The following is a 19,687-nucleotide window of genomic DNA, read 5'->3' as shown; positions in this document are numbered from 1 at the left end:
GATGCACTAAGGGAAGAAAAGATCAATTTACATATTTTGCTCTGCCCCCTTTTGGTCAGTTTTTGGTCATATGGAGCATTATAAGTTATTTAATATTTTGCTTTTTCTGTAGTCATGGAAACAGGTACTGGTAGCAGAGATATTGCAATAGTTTTCGTTGGCTGAAAGGCAAAAGAATTTTCAAATTTGTTTTGTCTATAATCCCTGTGATGGTTGAACCCGGATAACTGTTCCAGATGCCATATCTCACACTTCTATTTATATGGACCCTTGTCATTCCATTAGATTTACTTTCCAAGTTTCCAGAGTTTTCTGCACGGGGGCGAAATTTCCTTCCAAAGCTCTCGCAGTGCTCTTTACTTTCCCCCATAGTTAAGTCTCATGCACACAGCACTGATAATCTCAGGATTAGAGAATACAAAAGTCACTATTCAATAAGACACGAGAGAGCTCTTTAGTGGTTTCTTTTACTGATAAGATGCAATGATGAGTTTAAAGTCTTTACAGCTGTATACTTCATTTTTAAGTTGTTTCAAGCCCTTTTAAGTAAGTTTGTGACTTCGTACAGTCTTTCTTAAGTTCATATGTTTCTCCAATTTAGTTATTCCTTTTAGTTACTTGATTTTTTTCTCTCCCATTGGAATTCAGGGCGAGTGGGGTGTTTCCCTCCCAATGTACGTTTAAAGTGTTAAGTCTTTGGTTTCCTACCTCCTCCTTGTAGTATCAAAGGTGATACCTTTTATTCCTTTTCCTCATAGTTGATAGATACTCGTGGGCCGATGATGTTTCCATCTCCTCTCCTCTCTCGTTTCCTCTAAGGATGTTTGGATGTCATCTTTCCTTGGATCTTGGTTGATCTCAGGTTCCACTTGCATGAAGGGAACCTCTTCCAACAGATAGAAGAAAAAAATTCAAAATAACTGAGTCTAGAAGAATTTAACACTCCAAACTCAAATGGAATGAGAGGGTGAAATAAAACTTTCATCCAAAACAAAAGTCTAAGAATTGGAAAAATGAGAGCACAGCTTAGGACATGCTGCCTTCTTGAAAGCAAAATGGTGATCTCTCTGGAAAAACATTGGGGAAACTACCATTTCCAGGTACCACATGGGGGAGCTGCATACCCAGCAAACACCAACCTATCTCTCCCCATACCTAAATGGTATGTTCCTGTTCAAATATTAATAGCAGACTAAACAGGATCTCTACATGTCGATAGAGGCTGATGATATACTGTTTAGAAGAAAAACGATCAAGGTTTTCCATATTGATTTAACTTGTATTTATTTTTGTTCTAGCAGGACTCTTGCCCAGATGAAACTCTGCAGAAGATTTATCCACATTTCACTGGCAATCATTGAACTAAAATGTTTAGCAAAACATAAAGTCACTTAACTGGATGTAGCAGTGGTCAAGTCTCTGATTATGAACAAGATACGGGAAGCAATTTGGTTCCAACGGGTCATTATTAAATTCAGGTGGGTAGAAGGTTTGCTTTGTTTTAAAAAGGCTCACTCATCCTTAATCAGATCATACAATTCTGACCACAACTGTTGGAAGGTATTAGTTAACAACGTGCTAGCTAAAGAGAAATGACATGTTATTTCAATACTACTATAGTAATTTATGAAAGGCGATGTAATAATTCATAAGGCGCTTCAGTGAGTAGTAGAATAGTTTTTACATTTCTCTGTGCATGCCATCGTTGTGCTTGGAGTAAAAGAGTGAGAACATGTCAAGCAACCTAGTTATCAGTCAGTAAACTCAAGATGAACCTCTGGCGAAGCACAAAGCAATAGGGATGTGCATTCATTTTCAAACAAAATGAAAAACTTGACAAAAAAAGTCTTGTTTGAAAATGAAACAAAAAAATCCACCACCGCCATTAGTTTTTCATCAAGTTTTGTTTCGGAAAGTTGTTGGGGGGGGGACGGGGACCTAAGAAGAATTGCAATCATTTTGTAATTTAACCCTACCCTCTGCCTTTCCCACTCCCCATAGGAAGTAGCTTACCCCATCCATGGGGACATAACAGGTTCAAATGGAGCAGGAGTGTTGCCCAGTCACCCCAGTGCCAGTTTCAGGATCAGCCAGTGATCCGGCAAGATAGAAGCCATTGAAGAATGCTTCTGCCCCATTTGGACTGCTTTGACTTCATAGATGGTAAAAGCTATTATCTACAGGGAGATGGGGAAGGCCTGGGATTTCTTTTTTTTTTTTTTTTTTTTTTTTTTAATTATTGCAGCAAACTGAGGGAGGGGAAGGTGATGGGAACCATTTCTTTTTATTTTTACTTTTGTTTGTTTTTTCCATTCTTTTTCTTTGTTTTCTGTTTATTTCATTTCAACTAACTGAAACAAACATAAGGAAAAGAAGAAATGAAATGAAAAACCATAGAAATGAAGCATAGAAATAACGGCAGAAGAGGACCAAATGTGTCATTTAACCCTCTGTTTCCTCATGTGCAAACGTTAGGGGATCGTTTACTAAGCCATGGTACTTTCCCCAGAAGGAGGAAAATACCACAGAACTTACTAAGCTGTGGTATTCTCCCTGGAGGTAAAATACCTCTGGTTAGTAGGCACCAAATACTACATGATGGTGGCTCCTTCATCCAGGGCTGCCATTTTAAAGGGCCAGAGTGGCCTAAACGAATTGCCTCTCAATGTGTGAACCCCACCCCTCTTCAGGGGTGTCTTGTGAAACTCCTGTCCCACTCTCCTGCTGCCCCTAGAGGTGGCCCCAGTGCCCGATTTCATAAACGTATAAATGAATAGATGTGGCAAAGGACCTTCCTCTTCCTTCCCAACTCTATCCTTTGTTAAAAATAAATAAATAATGGTCAACCATCAACCTCAGAAATACCTCCCCCTGCCATAGACACTTGGACACCCCACCCTAGCTCAATCCTTTCCAGTCATATCTTACTATCCTTTGTAGTCCAGTGAGGCCCGGAGTGCCTCCTAGCTTCCAGGACCTGCACCATCAGAGTTAAAACGTTGCTAGTCGACTGCATTTCAACTCATGCCCCTGTTACTCGGAGGCTGGGGAGGGGATCATTTTTTTTTTATATATAAAGATGCAGAGTTTAGAATGAGGGGGAGGGCCTCCGCCTTGCTTATTTATATTTATTTTGAAATTGGGACGGTGGAGGGGGTGGGACAGGGTCTCACAGGACATTTGGCAGGAGGTTCAGTTAGGCTGCTCTGGCCCTTTAACTGACAACCCTGGGAGCATCAGGACTGCATTAGTGCCCTGATGCTCCAGGGAAAAGTTAGCTATAGCTTATGAATTGTACCTAACTTTCTTTAAAATAACACAGCTTGTGATTTTTCAGGCAAGCCTATCTTATTTGCATGACATTGCCTATACTTATGATTTCGGGATAAAATAACGTGATATTTAAAATACTGTGTATTATTGCTACTGCAAGGCATTTACTTTACTGCGTGGTAAGCAACTAAAATGGCTTGGTACTTAGATTGTTAAGCCCTTTGAAGCAAGGAAATACCTTCTGTGCCTGGTTATAACTTGTCTTGAGCTTGGATTTGTAACTGTAAGTAACTAAGAGTAAATCCATGTCTTCTCCGTTCCTTCCCTGCATCTATCTCTGACATACGATTTTCAACACTTTATTCAATTTCTCTCTTCTCACCTTCTCTATCCACTCATACTTAGATTTCAATTCTCCTCCTCTCCATCTCTCACTCTGATGAGGTTGTTTCTCCTCCAACTTCAAGTTGGGAGCCCAGCTGTGAGAACTAGTGAAAAATGTATTTGCCTCTAAGCCCGAAAGGCTGGTGAAGGAAATTAGAACCTCTCATGTCCAAGATGGAGAAACATTTTCTTCGCAGCAAGAGCTGTCCAAAATCCTACACCACAGCGTAGCTCTGTTTAGGAACCTCCAGCATTGGGAGTGGTAGTGGATTCTTCCTCTTCCATGGGTTTACGAACGAGAAGAAGTGGGATCAGTTCATTCTGAGTTTCTATTGAATGTTTTTCTTCAGATCAGCAGAGATCTCCTTAGTTTCTTTTATCATTGTCTAGGTCATAGTTTTGTGTTTTCTCGTGGCCAGGGGAAAAAGATTCCACAAGACCCCCAAAACAAACAAACAAAAAAACCTAACCAATTTAAAAAAAAAAAAAAAAGGGAAAGTTCGTCCCACTCTGCAAAGCATGATCCTGTGGCTGGTGTCCGGGCCCTGGGTTCATGTTTTCTTGGAACAGAGGTTTCCAGGGCTTCAGAAGATCTTCTTTCTTTCTTTTTTTTTTTTTTGTAAATGCCATGAATATGAAAATACCTGAAAGCTTGGGTATTTTTGTAGAAGGCTGTTATTGGTTAGTTTTCATTGGAATGAACCGAAAATGGCCTCATTCATTGCATTTGTTTCAAACGAATGCTCATTGGTTTTGCAGGTGACTTAGTCAATCACTGGGGGAAGGCCAGTGATCAACCTATTCACCTCAGAAGACAACAAAGTTCAAAGTTGTACTCCATGCAGCTCAGCAGAAGTATCCGTTCCCTAGGGTTTGAAGCTAGACTGGAACATCAATCTGCTCTTTGTGCCCATCGATTCTTCTAACTGCCAGGACTTATCCAAAGGGTCCTTCAGATAAAACTAGGATAATCCTTATAGCATCAGCCTGGGTACAGCAATAGTCACATAGTAAATGACCGGAAGGGCCCATCTAGTTTGCCCAGCAGTGATTTTATGCACATCTCACCAAAGTAGATCAAATTCCCACATGGAACCCGTCTCCAGTTTGGTTATGTCCCATTTAGATTTATAACTGCTATGGTATGCAGGTTTGTGCCATGCCTTCCAGGCAGCAATGCATTCATATCACGGATGCCTTGAGCTGAAACAGTTAGAATTAGCATATGACCAAGCCCGTCATCTCCCTTACTATGAACAGGCAACACCTCTGAACCTGCTACTGTCCTTACCTGATGCTTGAGCCCATTCTCTAAAGTCTGGAAGTTTATTCTGTACATCACTGACTTAATTTTCAGCAAGGTTGTTGGTTCCCAAATGGACTGTGACATGAGTGTCAGAATTCCATTTTCTATAATATAATACAAAGAATCTGGTTTGTTTTCCTGCAAACTGAGGATCCTGGCAGTAGTCTGGCATTTGTGTAACCTTCCAAGTTTGTCCCCAAGGGTAATACCTTTAGTAATGGAGTCCCCTGAGACAAGGATTCTTCAGCTTAACAGGTGCCGTTGGGTTTCTGTGAACAGTTGGTGTCTTTTTTTTTTTTTTGTTTGTTTGTTTTTCAACTCATCTACCACTTGAGAGATGCACCTTGCAGAGTATAAAATGTCACTAATGCTGTGAAAGCAATTTGTTTGAGTATGAGTTGAGGAGGATGTCTGTGTGTCATGGATCTTGTGCTATCACTGCCCATTGTGACCCATCTGTTTCTGATTTTTTTTTGTTCCTTTGCAGGAGTGGAGGAAGATTTTCTATATGGTGTGTACTGGTGGAGGGTCCCTTAATAGTTATATAACCCCCACCCCGGTGTGCCTGTCCTGTATGAGTGGGGCCATAAAAGAATATATACCTCTTTGGGGCAGGGACCCTGGCTAGCTCTTCTTTGTGCCCCTTTCCCCAGGGCGTGGATTCTTTTTATGGGGGGGGGGGGGGGAGATTAACTTTCAGGGCCCAGTGCAGGGATGACTTCATCCTTACTGAAATTTCCTTGGGAGAGGGGTAATCTCTTCACTGTTTACTGTGTGCCAAAACCCACGCAAGATGCACTGGGTTAGTGTCCAAAATAAAACTTTACTGTTGAGAATTGGGTGAATAATGGCACATTAAATATAAATCCAGCACCACAGATCTTTCTTTGTGTTACACTTTATCCTCTAGCTGTGCAGAAGTCTTTTAAACAGGCAAGGTTCCAGTCACCCTCCTGGATTAGGCAAAGTGGTGTTCTCAGAGGGCAGGGTAATCCTAAAATGATCAGGAAAACCAAAGATGGCCAAAATCCTGTCCATGAACAAGAGAGTAAATCCTATCTCTCCCCAGGAGGTAAAGACTCCTGATGAGCGTCCTCACTGATTTTCAACAGTCTCTTACTGATCTCTTCCTTTTAATATGAAGAGGATCCCTTATGGGAGGGATCCAAACCAGACCTGTATCTTCACAAGTCCTTAGATGGGTAGGAAGAGGGGCAGAAGAAACACTTCCTCCCAGATCTTCACAAAACAATCTCTTCTGGTCCCCAAAAAGGAAATTGCAATGGGTCACCACCTCAGAGGGGAGGTCTTCCCTATTCCTGGGTGTCCCAAATACAGAGTTCTCCGTTCCCTGAATCCAGGAAAGGCCCAAGTATCCAGCAAGGCTCCTACCATATAAAAGTCCAAAATTCTAAAAAGTACCCGGGTTGAGACCCTTACCCACCAGGGAGTGGATAGGCAGGGAGATCCCCCACCCTTACTCACAGATGCCAGTCGGGAGGGCCAGAATCCCAAGAATAGGCCCAACATCTCCAACCCTCTTCCTTAACTGCAAGCTTATACTGCCCCCAGAGCTCTTGGCAGAGTGCTGCTATAAAACCTCTGAAGTGTGATGTCCATTCCAGCACCCTCAAGGGGAGGGTTTGCACTTGAATGGATCCTCCCGTCACTATTTGCACTACCATGATATGTCGCAGGGCTTACTGGTAACCTGACAGAATGGTTGGATTACAGCTAGTTCCTCTCTAAGGTTAGCCAACTCTGATTTATAGTGCAGAGAAATGAAGACAGATGGTAAAAACTCTGAGTTTCCAGATCTATCCCATCAGTTTGTCAATTCAATCTTTTGTTCCATTGGGGAAAATCTCAAACTCATCACACAGGAGGACAGATTTTGCCATCTAAACCTCCATTGCTGGCCCTCATAACATGGATTTTGAACATGTAGTAGGCTCTTCCTTACTCCTTCCCAAAGAGGTAATTGATCTGATTTCCACCACGAAATCTTCAACCAGAAGATCCTTCAATTTCAAATAAGAACATAAGAACATGCCATGGAAGAGATGCTCATATTGGTGTAGGAAAAGTCAAATGGATCCTTAAGGAATTAATTCAGTATCTGTTCTGCCTCTTGTCCTCTGGCTATAGCATCTCTTCAGGCAAGGTTCATCTCCGTGCCTTCATGGTGTATTACCAGCCCATGGAAGGGACTCCAGTCTTTCTCCACACCCTTCATATCAAAAGTCAAGCATTCCAAATCTCGGATCAGTAAACCTTCAGTGCCTTAGGATCTCATTGTAGTCCTAGCTCAACTGATTAAACCTCTCGAAGCTCTTGAGTCAGTGGACGAAGTTTTCCACCTAGAAAGTGTTTCTCATGGCCATTCCTTTGGTGCAAAGAGTAAGCGAATTACAAACTCTGGTTTCATATTCATCATACCTTCAGTTTTTCATATTAGGGTGATTCTACAAACCCATTCCAAGTTCCTTCCGAATGTTCCATGTTAACCAAGCTATTGTGCTAGCTACATTTTTTCCAAGAGCACATGCTCAGAGGAGAACAGTCTCTTTGCTCATTGTAATGTAAGCGAGCCCTGGATACTATCTAAATAGATTCAATCTTGCTCTATTCTTGTCCTTTGATCTCAGTTGAGAAGGTGGTTGCCAAACTATCTCTGTCCTGTTGGCTAGCAGACTATATAGTGCACTGCTATATACTGGCTAGCTTGCAGATTAGACTGTCAAAGCTCATCAAGAGAGAGCCACAGTGACTGAGAAGTACTTCCATTGAAGACATATGCAAAACTGCTCCTTGGTGATCAGTACACACCTTTGCGCCCCATTACAGTCTGGCTAAACAGTTTTGTGCAGCCTGTTCACCCACTCTACAGCTGATGAGGGCGGGTTGATTTTAGCAATTGCTTTACAAGCCAACCTTCAGCATGGCACTCCCCATGTGTTATGGCTTATTCATGCCTGCTTGTCGACAGAGAAAGCCAAGTTTGCTTTCTTGTAAACAGAGTTTTCCTTAGACAGCTAGTTGAAATGGCTATTCTTTAATACCTGCCTGCCTCCCTGGAGAGTCAACAACCTTGCTGAAGCATAAACTCTGGAAGGGGCTAAGGGATTCACAAGGCGATATGCAAGTCCGGGAGCTCCTGCGCATGCTCAGTCTTTACTGAGCTCTAAGAGCTGGGTCCGTGTCAGCGTCGTCTGACCACATCACCCATGCATTATGAATAATATCCTGCTGTCTATGGAGAATCCTGTTTTCAGGTAAGCAAACTTGTTTTATCTGAACAAAGGGCTTTGAAAACTTATTTATTCGGATTTATTACCCACCTTTTTGAATAAGAAATTCACCCAGCTGTCTTAGAAAAGGTAAAGTTAGCTGGATTTTCCCAATATTCTTTAATAGTGTAGGTCTACAGCACAGATAAGGAGACAAAAAGGATTTCTCCTGATTTTTCCCAGATGAGTTTCAGAATTAATCACAGATGGGCACAGCGCTGTTTTAAGGTCAAATTTTCTGTGTTTCCTTGAAACTGAAATATGTGGATATGTTGATTTCCTACTGTATTATGCAATGTAGAGTAACCTGCTTTGGATAGAACAGATGTTATAAATAAACAGAGAAGAATTAAAAGTAAGACTGGGTTCATGTGTGAAGCAGATGACAAAAGGAATTTCCAATACTGAGCAATAAGGGGAAGCACACAGAATAGCAGGGCCAAAACTGACAACTTAAAATTGCTAATTTTTGGTTTGTGCTTGGGGTATTTCATTTAATGAGTCTGACTAAAGATGTTTTTCTAACCACTCGCAGATTTATAGGGGTGTTGCAGATGATGAGAGCTGATTTAACGCCTCATTTTGTCACTGTGTAAATTTGAGTGAGTCACTTTATCTCTCTTCTTTTTTTTTTTTTAATTTGGAAGTTTCTTTGTGCTCCTTTGTACTTCCAACTCAATTGAAACCAGGGCCGGGATGTGGCACCACGGGCCTTCGTTTGCAATTATACAGAGGGGTTTTCTCCGGTTGTATATCACTCTCCTCCTCCCCCCCCCCCCCCCCCCCCCCGGCCTCTCCCCCCATCTCAAAACAGTGTGACCATCCCCTGTGCACCTAGGGTCCTTTCAGAACCCTGAAATCATGGACCCTAAATCCAGGCACCAGGTGTTGCTCTTAAGCAGTGACCCTCCTTTCAACCCCAGCTGACCTGGGGAGCTGAAGAGCGAGGGACCATCCTGGACAGCTCTTGTGTCTCCATTCTAATCCCAGCTCTGCCACTGACTCTGGGTGACCTTGGGTCTCAGCTGACCGAACTGTAATTAGGTGATGGTGTTTATTATCCCTTCTTTCTTTCAGATTCTTATCCCCGGAAATCATGCTAGGACGTGCCTGTACCTATTTCTGAAATACTGCAGCTATAGTGTATTATTTGGGATCACCCAAGAATAAAAGGTACGGTATGAATTTAAATTATGTTTAATAATTTTTTTAAATGGCGCAAAATTCACAATATATGCCTTTTAAAGGACCGTGTGTTGTGCTGAATAAAAAAAAAATGTTTAGCTTGCATTTTAAAACTGATTATTATGACTGAGTAATAATAATTTTTCAATTAACTGAAATTATATGATATATAGAAAAAGTGTTTTAAGATAGTTAAAAGGACTGTATGAGTTGTGTGACTCAATGTCAGTGACTGTGCACTGCCATGAGGAGGGGACTTGCTCCCTGGATTTTCCATGGGCTGTGAAGGCAGCATTCACAGCCCATGGGAGGAGGAGGAAGTTAGTCATTGGGGTTGGAGCCTGGGAGCAGAGCACATGTTCTGGCTGCAGTCTCACGCCCCCCCATGCTTTCACACATGCTGCTGCTGCCGATAAAAGCAAAGGTCCTGTGGGGCAGGGGAGAGCTGGGGGAGGGGAGACATGTCTGTTGTTCCAGAGGCCTATGGCCAACAGAAAACTGGCGGTTACGTTGGCCAATTTTCTGGTCCTGCCAGCTGCCGGGTTTCCAGTGGCAACCCTAGCCATATCTTTCTGCATCAGAGGTATACTTCCTGTTTCTTCCAGTGCTGGGGAGAAAACCAGAAGATTACTCAGGACGCTGAAAGTTTGGGCCCACTATAGCTTCCTGCCTCAGAAGGCTGCATCCGGACAATGCCAGGATCAGAGGATGGGAAAAATGAAGGTAGCTCAGGATGCTGTAAGTCGAGGTCAGTCATGACCTCTTTGATCAGAGAGGGCTACTTTTATTATTATAAAGTCTGGGCCTAATCAGGACCTGCCTGATCCCTATATTTTTGCTTTGAGATGAAGGGAGGGGGTGCCCAGTAAAGGAAAAATGCATGTCCTAGCTAAGACTGTGGGGCATCACATGGGACAGTCACTGGTGACTTTAGAGGTTTGTCCCCGCTCTCATTTTATCTGACCACAAACCAGGGTCTGTAAGGGGGAACTAGCTCAGGTGACACCCACTGCCCTTGTGTAGTGAAGCCTAAGAAGGATTTCTCTCAAGATGGTGTCTTCAGAGAATGACCTCAACGTTTACCTGTCTGGCATATGCACCGTTGTGATCAGCAATACTTATCTGCAGTAATATATTACAGTGGAGCATGGGCACTCCTTAGGGCTTCCAGTGAGCCTCTTGGTAAAATATTATATGAAAACAAAGTCTGTCACCAAGTGGCTCAGAGCTAGCAAGGGCTCCCTGCATAAGAAATATGTGCCACAGCACTGCCTATCCGTATTAATTATCAGCTTAACATCATATATCCAGCAAGATCTTCATGCTAGCCATTAAGATGGCATGTTAATTGGCTAGAGGGCATGCAGGTAGTTAGAACCATGCAATGTCCTTTACCACAGAACGCTTTCCACCCCTTCCCCCCCCCCCCCCACACCCCTGCTGGGGAAAAAAAAAATCTGTGATCTACAAACACATGCTTTCCATTATTTTTGTGTTGGATTTGGTTTCCTATGATACCAGAAATGGAAATTTCTAGAGGAGGAGCGGTGGGTCCGCTGCCTTTGTCATAGCAGGAGCTGGCAAGTGCAGTGGTAAATATCATAATGAAGGCATGGTGTGCAGAGCTAATGTTTGGCGTACTGTAGCCATGCGTGTCACAGACCATAGGTCTTCCTCCCACAGTTCCCTGCTATTTTAGGAAAATGAACTGAGCCTTTTTATTTATTTATTTATTTATTTATTTTGGGTGGTGGTGGTTTTTGTTGAGTCATGGTATGAAACTTCAGGGGGAACGACTCTGAACCATCGTCAGGAAATATTTCTTCATGGAGAAGGTGGTGGATGCCCTTCCAGAAGAGGTAGTGAAGACGAAAACAGTAAATGAATTTGAAAAAGCATGGGATAAACATTGTGGGTCCCTAAAGGCTAGATTCTGAAATTAAGAAAAGGGTGCATAGGGGTAACAGCATGGAGCGGAAGCTTCTGCCCCTGACAGAAGGCATGGGGATTTAAATGTGACTTAAAAACCTGGCTAGGACCCAAAAAACAAAGCGGTAGCCGATCCAGTGAGCTGTGTAACAGTGACGACAATAGGAGTCGGGCATTTTAATAAAGGGCTTGTTATCATCCGATTCCTATTGTCGTCACTGTTAAAAACCTGGCTATTCAGAAATACATATAACGTAAGCTAAAAACACAATGAACTACAATAACAAGGAATAAAACATAACAAGAGAGCACAATCTTAAGACCATGTTCAGACTATTATATGATATTTGTTGTTGTATTTTCCAGATTTATTGCCTTTTAGTTTTAGAACGTCAGTAAACAATCTAATATGTTTTAGAACATTACATTTTCATTAGAGAAACGTTAATCCCTGCTTACGAATACCACATAGGAAATCCGTCAAGATTTGCTGATTAACAGTTATAAATGTTACTTATGTAAACCGTTGTGATCATTTTATGGAACGGCTGTATACAAAGTGTCTAGATAAATAAATAGCCTTAACCAATTAGCGTACGTGATTTTGAAGCATGGGGATTACTACCCTTAACCAGTTAGCTTGCATGATTTTGACGCAACTGCAGCATTGCTTTCCACTGCGAGGAGGGAGGGAGATCAATGCAGGCCCTTTTACAGTCCAGGTTACTGAGATGCAAAAAGCGCAGGACTGCTTTTTCAGCCAAGTCCAAAAGCAAAGCACGTTCAAGCTGCAGCATTGTATGAATTGTCAAGAAGGCTGCTTACCTTGTAAAAATGTTGCTAGCAGTAATTTTGTTAAGGGCTTAATTGTTAATATTACTATCCTTAACATAAGGCTTGGGGGTAACCTACATGGTGAAGCATTTACTACCCTTAACAGAAACATGGGGGTGGGGGGGGGGGGCATCTTGCACAGAGCGGCAGTTACTACCAAAAGAAACTTGTTGGGCAGACTGGATTGACTATTTGGTCTTTTTCTGCCATCATTACTATGTTACTCTATATATATGACGTGTTTCATGTCAAAGGATATAAAAGTGATTCCCATCTTCAGGTAAAGGATATATCTTTAGTCAGAGTTTAATCCTGTTCTCCAGGGGAGAAGAAACCTCAATTAAGGAGAAAAAAATTTGCTATGGGCACAGTTTTCTAAAGAAGTTTTGCCCTAAATTCATAGTCGTACAAACCCCATTTGAAAACAGCACCACACGGAAACCAATGTTATTGATATGGAGTACAGCATTTCCACATAATATTTATTAAGGGCAGCAAACTCACTGTTTGATGAATTGCAGTTTAACATAGCAGGAAAGAAGTGCTTTATTATTCATTGATGACAGGAATGGAGACCATGCACCAAGGATCTTTCCACTGTAGGTAGTGTGATGCAGGACAAGCCAGGCGCATGAACGTTCAATGTCCACTCTTTAGTTGCTGAAATGTCTTTAGTTTGTTTGCACAGGGCAAGACAAATTCACTGAGCTATGCTGTAGCTCAAAAGCATTTTAATTAATGAAAATGAACTGAATATATTGCAAACTACCGAGGCTTTTGGCCAATCGGATATCTGGCCTGGCTGGGCAGTCCCTGCTCTTATTCTGGGCACAAGGCTCTTTCCTGTAAAGAAACTCCAAGGGGGTCACCTTCTCCTTGCAAGGGCAGCTGCAAAGCCCTTTAGGGGTGGAAAAATGACTGAAATGCAAGTGCGGGTCAGCAGATGAAAAGCCAGGAAGAGTGCAGCTCTTCCTCAGCCATGGGAGAGGAGGAAGCAAGAAGAAAGCAAAAAAGGACTGGGAGTCAGAGGAAGAAGTGGAGGGAGAGAGGAGAGAGATCAGAGTTGTAGCAGTGAAGGGTATTAATGCACTTGCCTATCTTGGACGCTAAAATGTTTAATTACAGATCTGTCAACATGTTGGAAAAGGCAATATGCTTGGAAGCAATCATGTACGCTGCCTCTTCCTGCACAGTGCATAGTCCCAGTATGCTATGATGCAGCATTACAGTGACTGGCTCTGGGGAGAATACCCCATGATGCAGGGGTACAGTGACTGGCTCTGGGGAGAATACCCCATGATGCAGCAGTACAGTGACTGGCTCTGGGGAGAATACCCCATGATGCAGCATCACAGTGACTGGCTCTGGGGAGAATACCCCATGATGCAGCATCACAGTGACTGGCTCTGGGGAGAATACCCCATGATGCAGCAGTACAGTGACTGGCTCTGGGGAGAATACCCCATGATGCAGCAGTACAGTGACTGGCTCTGGGGAGAATACCCCATGATGCAGCAGTACAGTGACTGGCTCTGGGGAGAATACCCCATGATGCAGCAGTACAGTGACTGGCTCTGGGGAGAATACCCCATGAATGCAGCAGTACAGTGACTGGCTCTGGGGAGAATACCTCATGAATGCAGCAGTACAGTGACTGGCTCTGGGGAGAATACCCCATGATGCAGCATTACAGTGACTGGCTCTGGGGAGAATACCCCATGATGCAGCAGTACAGTGACTGGCTCTGGGGAGAGGGTTGCCAATTGGCTTCATCTTTTTCAGGACCGGTTGATTGTCCTGGTTTACTGCACTCTATGCATAGAGATGTAGTTTTTCCCCCTAGGAAATCAGAACTAAAGTTCGTGCATGCAATGGGGGGTAAAAGTAGGCCTCTTTCAGCCTGTCCTGAAAAAACAGAGCCATTGGCAACCCTGTCAAGAGAGAATGACCCTCATGATGCAGCACTGCAGGGACTGGCTTTGGAGGGAATGCCCCCACCCCCCCCCCCCCCCCGGCCCCAAAATGCTATGGTATAGTAACCAGCTCCAGGTGAAAATGACTCCCCTCCCGATGCAGCATAACACTGTCGACCGTTTCTGGGGGAACTTGATTCGCATTATTTGTAATGCTCTTCTTTTTAAATGCATCCTTTAACTGGTAACCCTAAACAGTTAAAGGAAATAATTCTGCCTTGGCTACAAGAAAAGCCATTACATAAATTTCACATTCCAGGCAGCCAACCTGCAGTACATGCCAGCAAGCATTTATAATAAAAAGAGCAGGAGCAGGAATCTCTCGGCTTCTTATCTTTAAGACATTCTAGCCAGTAAAGTTCAATATTTTTGTGTAAAAAAAAAAAATAAAGGGGGAAATATTGGTTTTGGGTAACAAAAAGATCTCACTCATTCTGAGCTTCTTGTTGCTATGAAAATTCAAGCAGGAAAAAGAGGTGCTCGTCTCTGCATTGTAAAGCCTGAGCAACAATTCAGAAACTTGCAGACACGTGTAAGGTGAGGTGGGGTATTCTGAGGGGGGGGGGGGGGGGTGATCAGTGCTCTGATCTTACCTGCTCTATCTGCCTTTCAAAATCCAATCCTCACCCCACCACCACCACCAACACCTCCTCCTCCTCCATAGATGAAACCAGGCTCTCTTTTCTCAGATATTCAGAATAAAGTTTTCTCGTTGGCCCCCACCTGCTTTTACTTGTTCAGCTCGAAAGCCGATGTACACGGCGCACCGTTTTTCTTTTTGCCAGTCAGCATGTTTCAGGCCAAGATTAATGCAGTGGTTTGGTGCAGCGGTGCCGCAGTGCAGCGTGATCAGAATACAGGATAGAATAAGGAGGGAATAGGCCATGAGAAGCTCTGAGTTTGTACTCGGGTCTCCTTAGTAACTTCTCCAAGTCTGTATTCCGTTCGGATCTCTGATGCTACCGGTGAACAAAGCACTCTTACCCTACTAGCTTGCTGCTTATTTCTTCGGTGTGCTTAGGGATATTTGCTCTTCTCCCCTTTGCCCTTGGCAGCTTCTGGTGTTGCTTTCTGGCACTGCTTGTTCTCGAGGATTCTCCATCGCCAGGGTGTGGGTGTGTTGCTGAGGTGGGGTGATTACCATGCATCCCCCTGTTGGTTTGGCAAAATTCAGTCACTTTAAACGTCCTCTGGTGAATTCTGGGTTTGTCTATATCTCTTAGCAAAAACGAGTAAGGTATGTTGTATTTTGTGTGCGTGTGTGTGTACATAAATACATACATCTATATATTACTTTGTAGTGAGAAGGAAGGATTGATCAGGCTGACCATCAAAAAGAGAGCAGAAAGGAAAGTGATTGAAAAAGAAACTCAAATGAGTCAGTCAAGCCTATTTTTTTTTTTTTTTTGTTAAAGCTTTCCATAGAAAAAGAGAGAGGAAAAAAAAATAGAAACCCAGCCAAAATTTTTTTTTTTTTTTAAATTTTATCTTGGCCCCTTTACAAACAGATGTGACTCTGTTGTTCTGTTAAGCAGCAGCGGCGGAGTGGAGAAAGCAGCGGTGAAGAAGGGAAACTTGCAGCTGAGTTTTGAAAAGTCGAAAGAGAGGGAAAAATAAGCTAAAGAGAAATTATGGATGCTGTGTTTTTTTAAATTTTTATTTCAGAATTATTAAGTGGAACTATCGGGGCCATGTTTCAAGCTGGCAAAACAGGGCGGGGGGGGGGGGGGGTGAGGAAATCCACGTGACCCACATTGAAATACAACCGTTTTTTGTTTTTTTTTAATTGCAATCGATCTGGTGTGCGAAGAATCTGTGGGAAATAGCCAGACCGTTCCTGGTAAGTGGGAGTCAGCTTGTCCAGCATCTCCCTGAGCCACCGCACCTACCCACACTTCCCCACTTAGATGTGGGTGGGGGGGGGGCGCGTTGGTGAAGGAGGGATTTGGGGGCGAGGTGCTCTGCAGTTGCTGCCATTTCCTTCTGCAAGCACATTTTTCTTCCAGTGCTCACGTCGTTGCTTGGTTTATGCGCGCCGGTGGCGTGTACCGTGGGCCTGCCGCCGGCTCTACTACTTCTGCTCCTACACTGTGGCAAGAAATCTGATTCATCGCGGGTGCATTTAGGACGTGCTGGGTGAGCACAGCTCCTCGTCACACACGTGGCAGAGGTGGCTGGGGCAAGGAGGAAAGGGGAGCAAGACATTTCAGTGTATCGGGTTAGCTTCTGCACATTGCTAGAGTTTTGTCATCTTCCAGGTATGATGGCAGGGTGCATTTCTTTAGAGGAAGGAGTTAAAGGTACTTGGCATCAGGACAGCGCTTCAACAGCAGGCCAGTTCGTTTCAGTGAAAGCAAAAAAAAATTACAAGTGAGCCCTGCCAGTTTTGGAAAGCTTGCATCTTTGTGTTCACTTACACCAAGGCTTTTAGTGCATTAGCATTGGCTCCATCATTCTTAACTCTTTATAGAGTGGAACAGACCTTAAATGAAGTCATAAAACGAGTTTACCGAAGGCTCCACCAGTAGTTTTCATAAATGTTTTGTCTTTTTTTTTTTTTATTTTGCACATTGCATCCTTCAATTGTAAAAGCATTTTCCCTTTGTACTGCTACAGGTCCATGTTGTTGCATGTTATCGCTCATAATATAAAAGTAGTTTTTAAAATGATTAATTGTATCTATCTTGATGGTGTGAGCCAGAACCATAAGAGTACTGTGAGAGGTATAGCAGATGATGCCACAATGGAATCTTCTTGTGGTACAGTAGTGTGGCTCTCTTGTAGAACATTATTATAAGCATCTTGGAAAATCCACAAAAACAATTCTTAGTTAACTTTAAAAAGTTATGGTAACTGAAAGTGAAGTAAAAGGACTGTTTCTGGCTATTTTTGGCAATGGTTTCTAGTTGATGACACCCTCAATAGGATTAATTGGCAGATTGTGCTCTGATCACTGTTGTAAAATGTTGCTTTCACCGTGTCGCATATTTTGGTGGCAGCCTTGTTTTATTAAAAGGGAATCTGGCTGATCGTGTGTGGAACAGATAAATTGTTTTAAGTACCCGCGAAAAGGAGCCCTGTTATTTTGGGGGGATTGACAGCACTTTGGCTACAATAGGAAACAGAAGGAAAGAATGAGAAGGCAAGACCAGAACCTAGGAAAAAAAAGGGCCAAAGATGTTAAGTGGCACAGGGTGCAGGTCATAAGCCCAGGTACCCTCTGAATATCTGTGGCACATGGCCAAACAGTCCATCGGTGCCTTCTACAGGGGGGTGCACCTTGAAATGTAAGCAACACTGCTGTGGCTATCTGCCCCTCTCTTCCCACATACTCAGGCTCTCACCCTGTGTTTTGTCACTTGGATCCGCTTTCACAGAGAACTGAAAAAAAAAATAGTTTTCCTCTTCTACTGCAAGCTGTTGCGGCACGAGTTCGTATGCAGTCGAAGAGAAGAAAGCGAAACACCCTCTTTCCACCCGCCTCCACCCTCCCTGCTCCTCTAAACGTGGCAAACGAAAGGACAGGGAGATGGCAGGAAAAGGTACCGTGGTGACATAGAGGAGAAAACCAAATTAAAAAGCTTCCAGAACACCTACAAGCAGGGCAGGGAGGGTTTCTCTTCCTTAGCAATCAGGGAGTCGAAAACAAAAAGATGAAAATGGCGCTCGGTCAGCTGCCTGCGCAGTCTGGCATTGAGTAATGAGATCCCTCTTTGGGTTCTGTGCCATGTTTAACCCTTGGGAATCGAACCCTTTCCTGAGAAAAGAACCTGTTGGTTTGAACAGCAGTGTATACCAGGGTTTATCTATTGCTGGGCGCAATTGCATTCTTTGAGTTAGGTGTAGCTTTTGAGTTCACCTATTGGCCTTATAAGAATACATTTTAAGCTTTATGGTGAAAAATTATATTTATGCACGTACAATACACACACAGCAATTCTACGAGGTTTTTTTTTTTTTTTTTTATGGCCAACATTGTATCACTGTAACTTCAGAGTCTTATATATTGCTTTCAAGCCAGGTCTGTAATTATGTTATACCAATAGGAATGTGGAAAACACATGCAAAAATCTTAACGTTTTTTAAATTTTTTTTATTTTAGGATGCTCAGATCAAGCTTTCAATGCATGGTGCAGCAGATTTGGATGCGAAGTCCATATGGAGCAAGTGGTCAGGTACCAGAATTTCTCCTTTCCTCTCGGTATGTCTACCTCTTCATTGTCTGAGGAGGTTTTGTTATTTAGAGACAAAAAAAAAAAATGGAGAGATGAAAAATATAAAGGGCTCGATTCATGAAGCTTTTTTCCCATGGATGCAGAATGAGAGACAAGCCTGAATGTGCTCAAAATAGTTCCTCTGTAGGAGAATTTTATGAAAACATTTTCTTGCCGGTTTCGTGACTATAATATGTTTAGAATTTTGCATTCAAGAGTTGTTGGATTGCATTGATTTCCCATCATATTTCTACAGTATCTAAATACAATTGAAATATAATGAGATTATTTGCAATTGGTTTGAGCTGTTCCTATTAGCTTGCCTGTCACCATTTCAGTGCAGTTTGTGCGACTAGAAACCCTACGGTCTAACTGGAATCCATGCTAATTACAACGGGAATCACTGAATTGAAAGGGTCCAGTGGTCCAGGCAATGTTCTACTCAAAATAGAAATCCTATGGCAGATATTTCCTATAGAGATGCTTTGTTTGGGGTGGGGGGTGCAGGGAAAGCAACATTTTTATTCTGTTGGCCGAGACATTTTGTAATCGTGTTATATGGGGGATTCGAGAAAACCATGAAGACGTTACAGAAGACGGGGTGGAGGAGCACTGTCCCTTCTGTCTCATTCTTCTAGGGCACACTTGCAAAAAATAAAGCAACTTTTTATACCGAGCAAAACTGTGCAAAGGGCATAAAACGTTGACTGGCCATTAACATGAACTGTTCTGCCCACTGACTGACCAGGCTTCTGCATCGTGACAGGCTTGAGTAAAGAACATTGAAAGTAGCAGAAGCTTCACAAAATATGTGCAGTAAGAGTACATTCCAGTGAAGGGGGCTTTCCATTGCATATCCACTGGCATATCTTGTTTAGGTGTCGCAAAGATACTTTTGCATTTCCCGTTGTTGCGGTTCTCCTGCATCATTCACATCTGCTTTCGGCTGTATCGTGTGTTGCCAGAGAGAAGACCCAGCTGGCCCTGTCAATTTCTTTGCCAGTGTAACATGCTAACAGCTTACATTGGGGAAAGTTCCTGAGTTTTGTTTTCATTTGCTTTTCACTGCTGGACTTATTAATAGTTAAGCACTGGAAAGAGAGAAAACCTCAGCTCTTGACTGAAGGGGGTAAACAAGATTATTTTGTATTCACGGAATATTGTCTGTTTCAGAGATGGTGACACTAAGTGATAGGCATGAATGCACTGCCCAGCTCAGGAATGGGCAGCTATCACTCCTGGCAAGCAAGTGCCAGGGAATAAATGTATCTATGGAGGTCTTTTCTGTAGCAGGAAAGG

General features: G+C 42.9%; 1 long non-coding RNA gene across 1 annotated transcript in view; it reads left to right on the top strand.

Annotated features, from left to right (window-relative positions):
- Positions 1–18,484, top strand: part of LOC115074556 — a 90,372-nt gene extending 71,888 nt beyond the window's left edge. Inside the window, exons 2-4 of the long non-coding RNA XR_003852273.1 lie at positions 1,302–1,478; positions 9,331–9,426; positions 18,277–18,484. This is a non-coding gene — a long non-coding RNA (uncharacterized LOC115074556). The remainder of the gene's footprint in view (positions 1–1,301; positions 1,479–9,330; positions 9,427–18,276) is intronic.
- Positions 18,485–19,687: the final 1,203 nt, after the last annotated feature.

Source organism: Rhinatrema bivittatum, chromosome 12 (genome assembly GCF_901001135.1).
Source record: "Rhinatrema bivittatum chromosome 12, aRhiBiv1.1, whole genome shotgun sequence".
In the NCBI taxonomy this organism is placed as follows: Eukaryota; Metazoa; Chordata; class Amphibia; order Gymnophiona; family Rhinatrematidae; genus Rhinatrema; species Rhinatrema bivittatum.
This window is presented reverse-complemented; position numbering and strand designations above follow the sequence as displayed.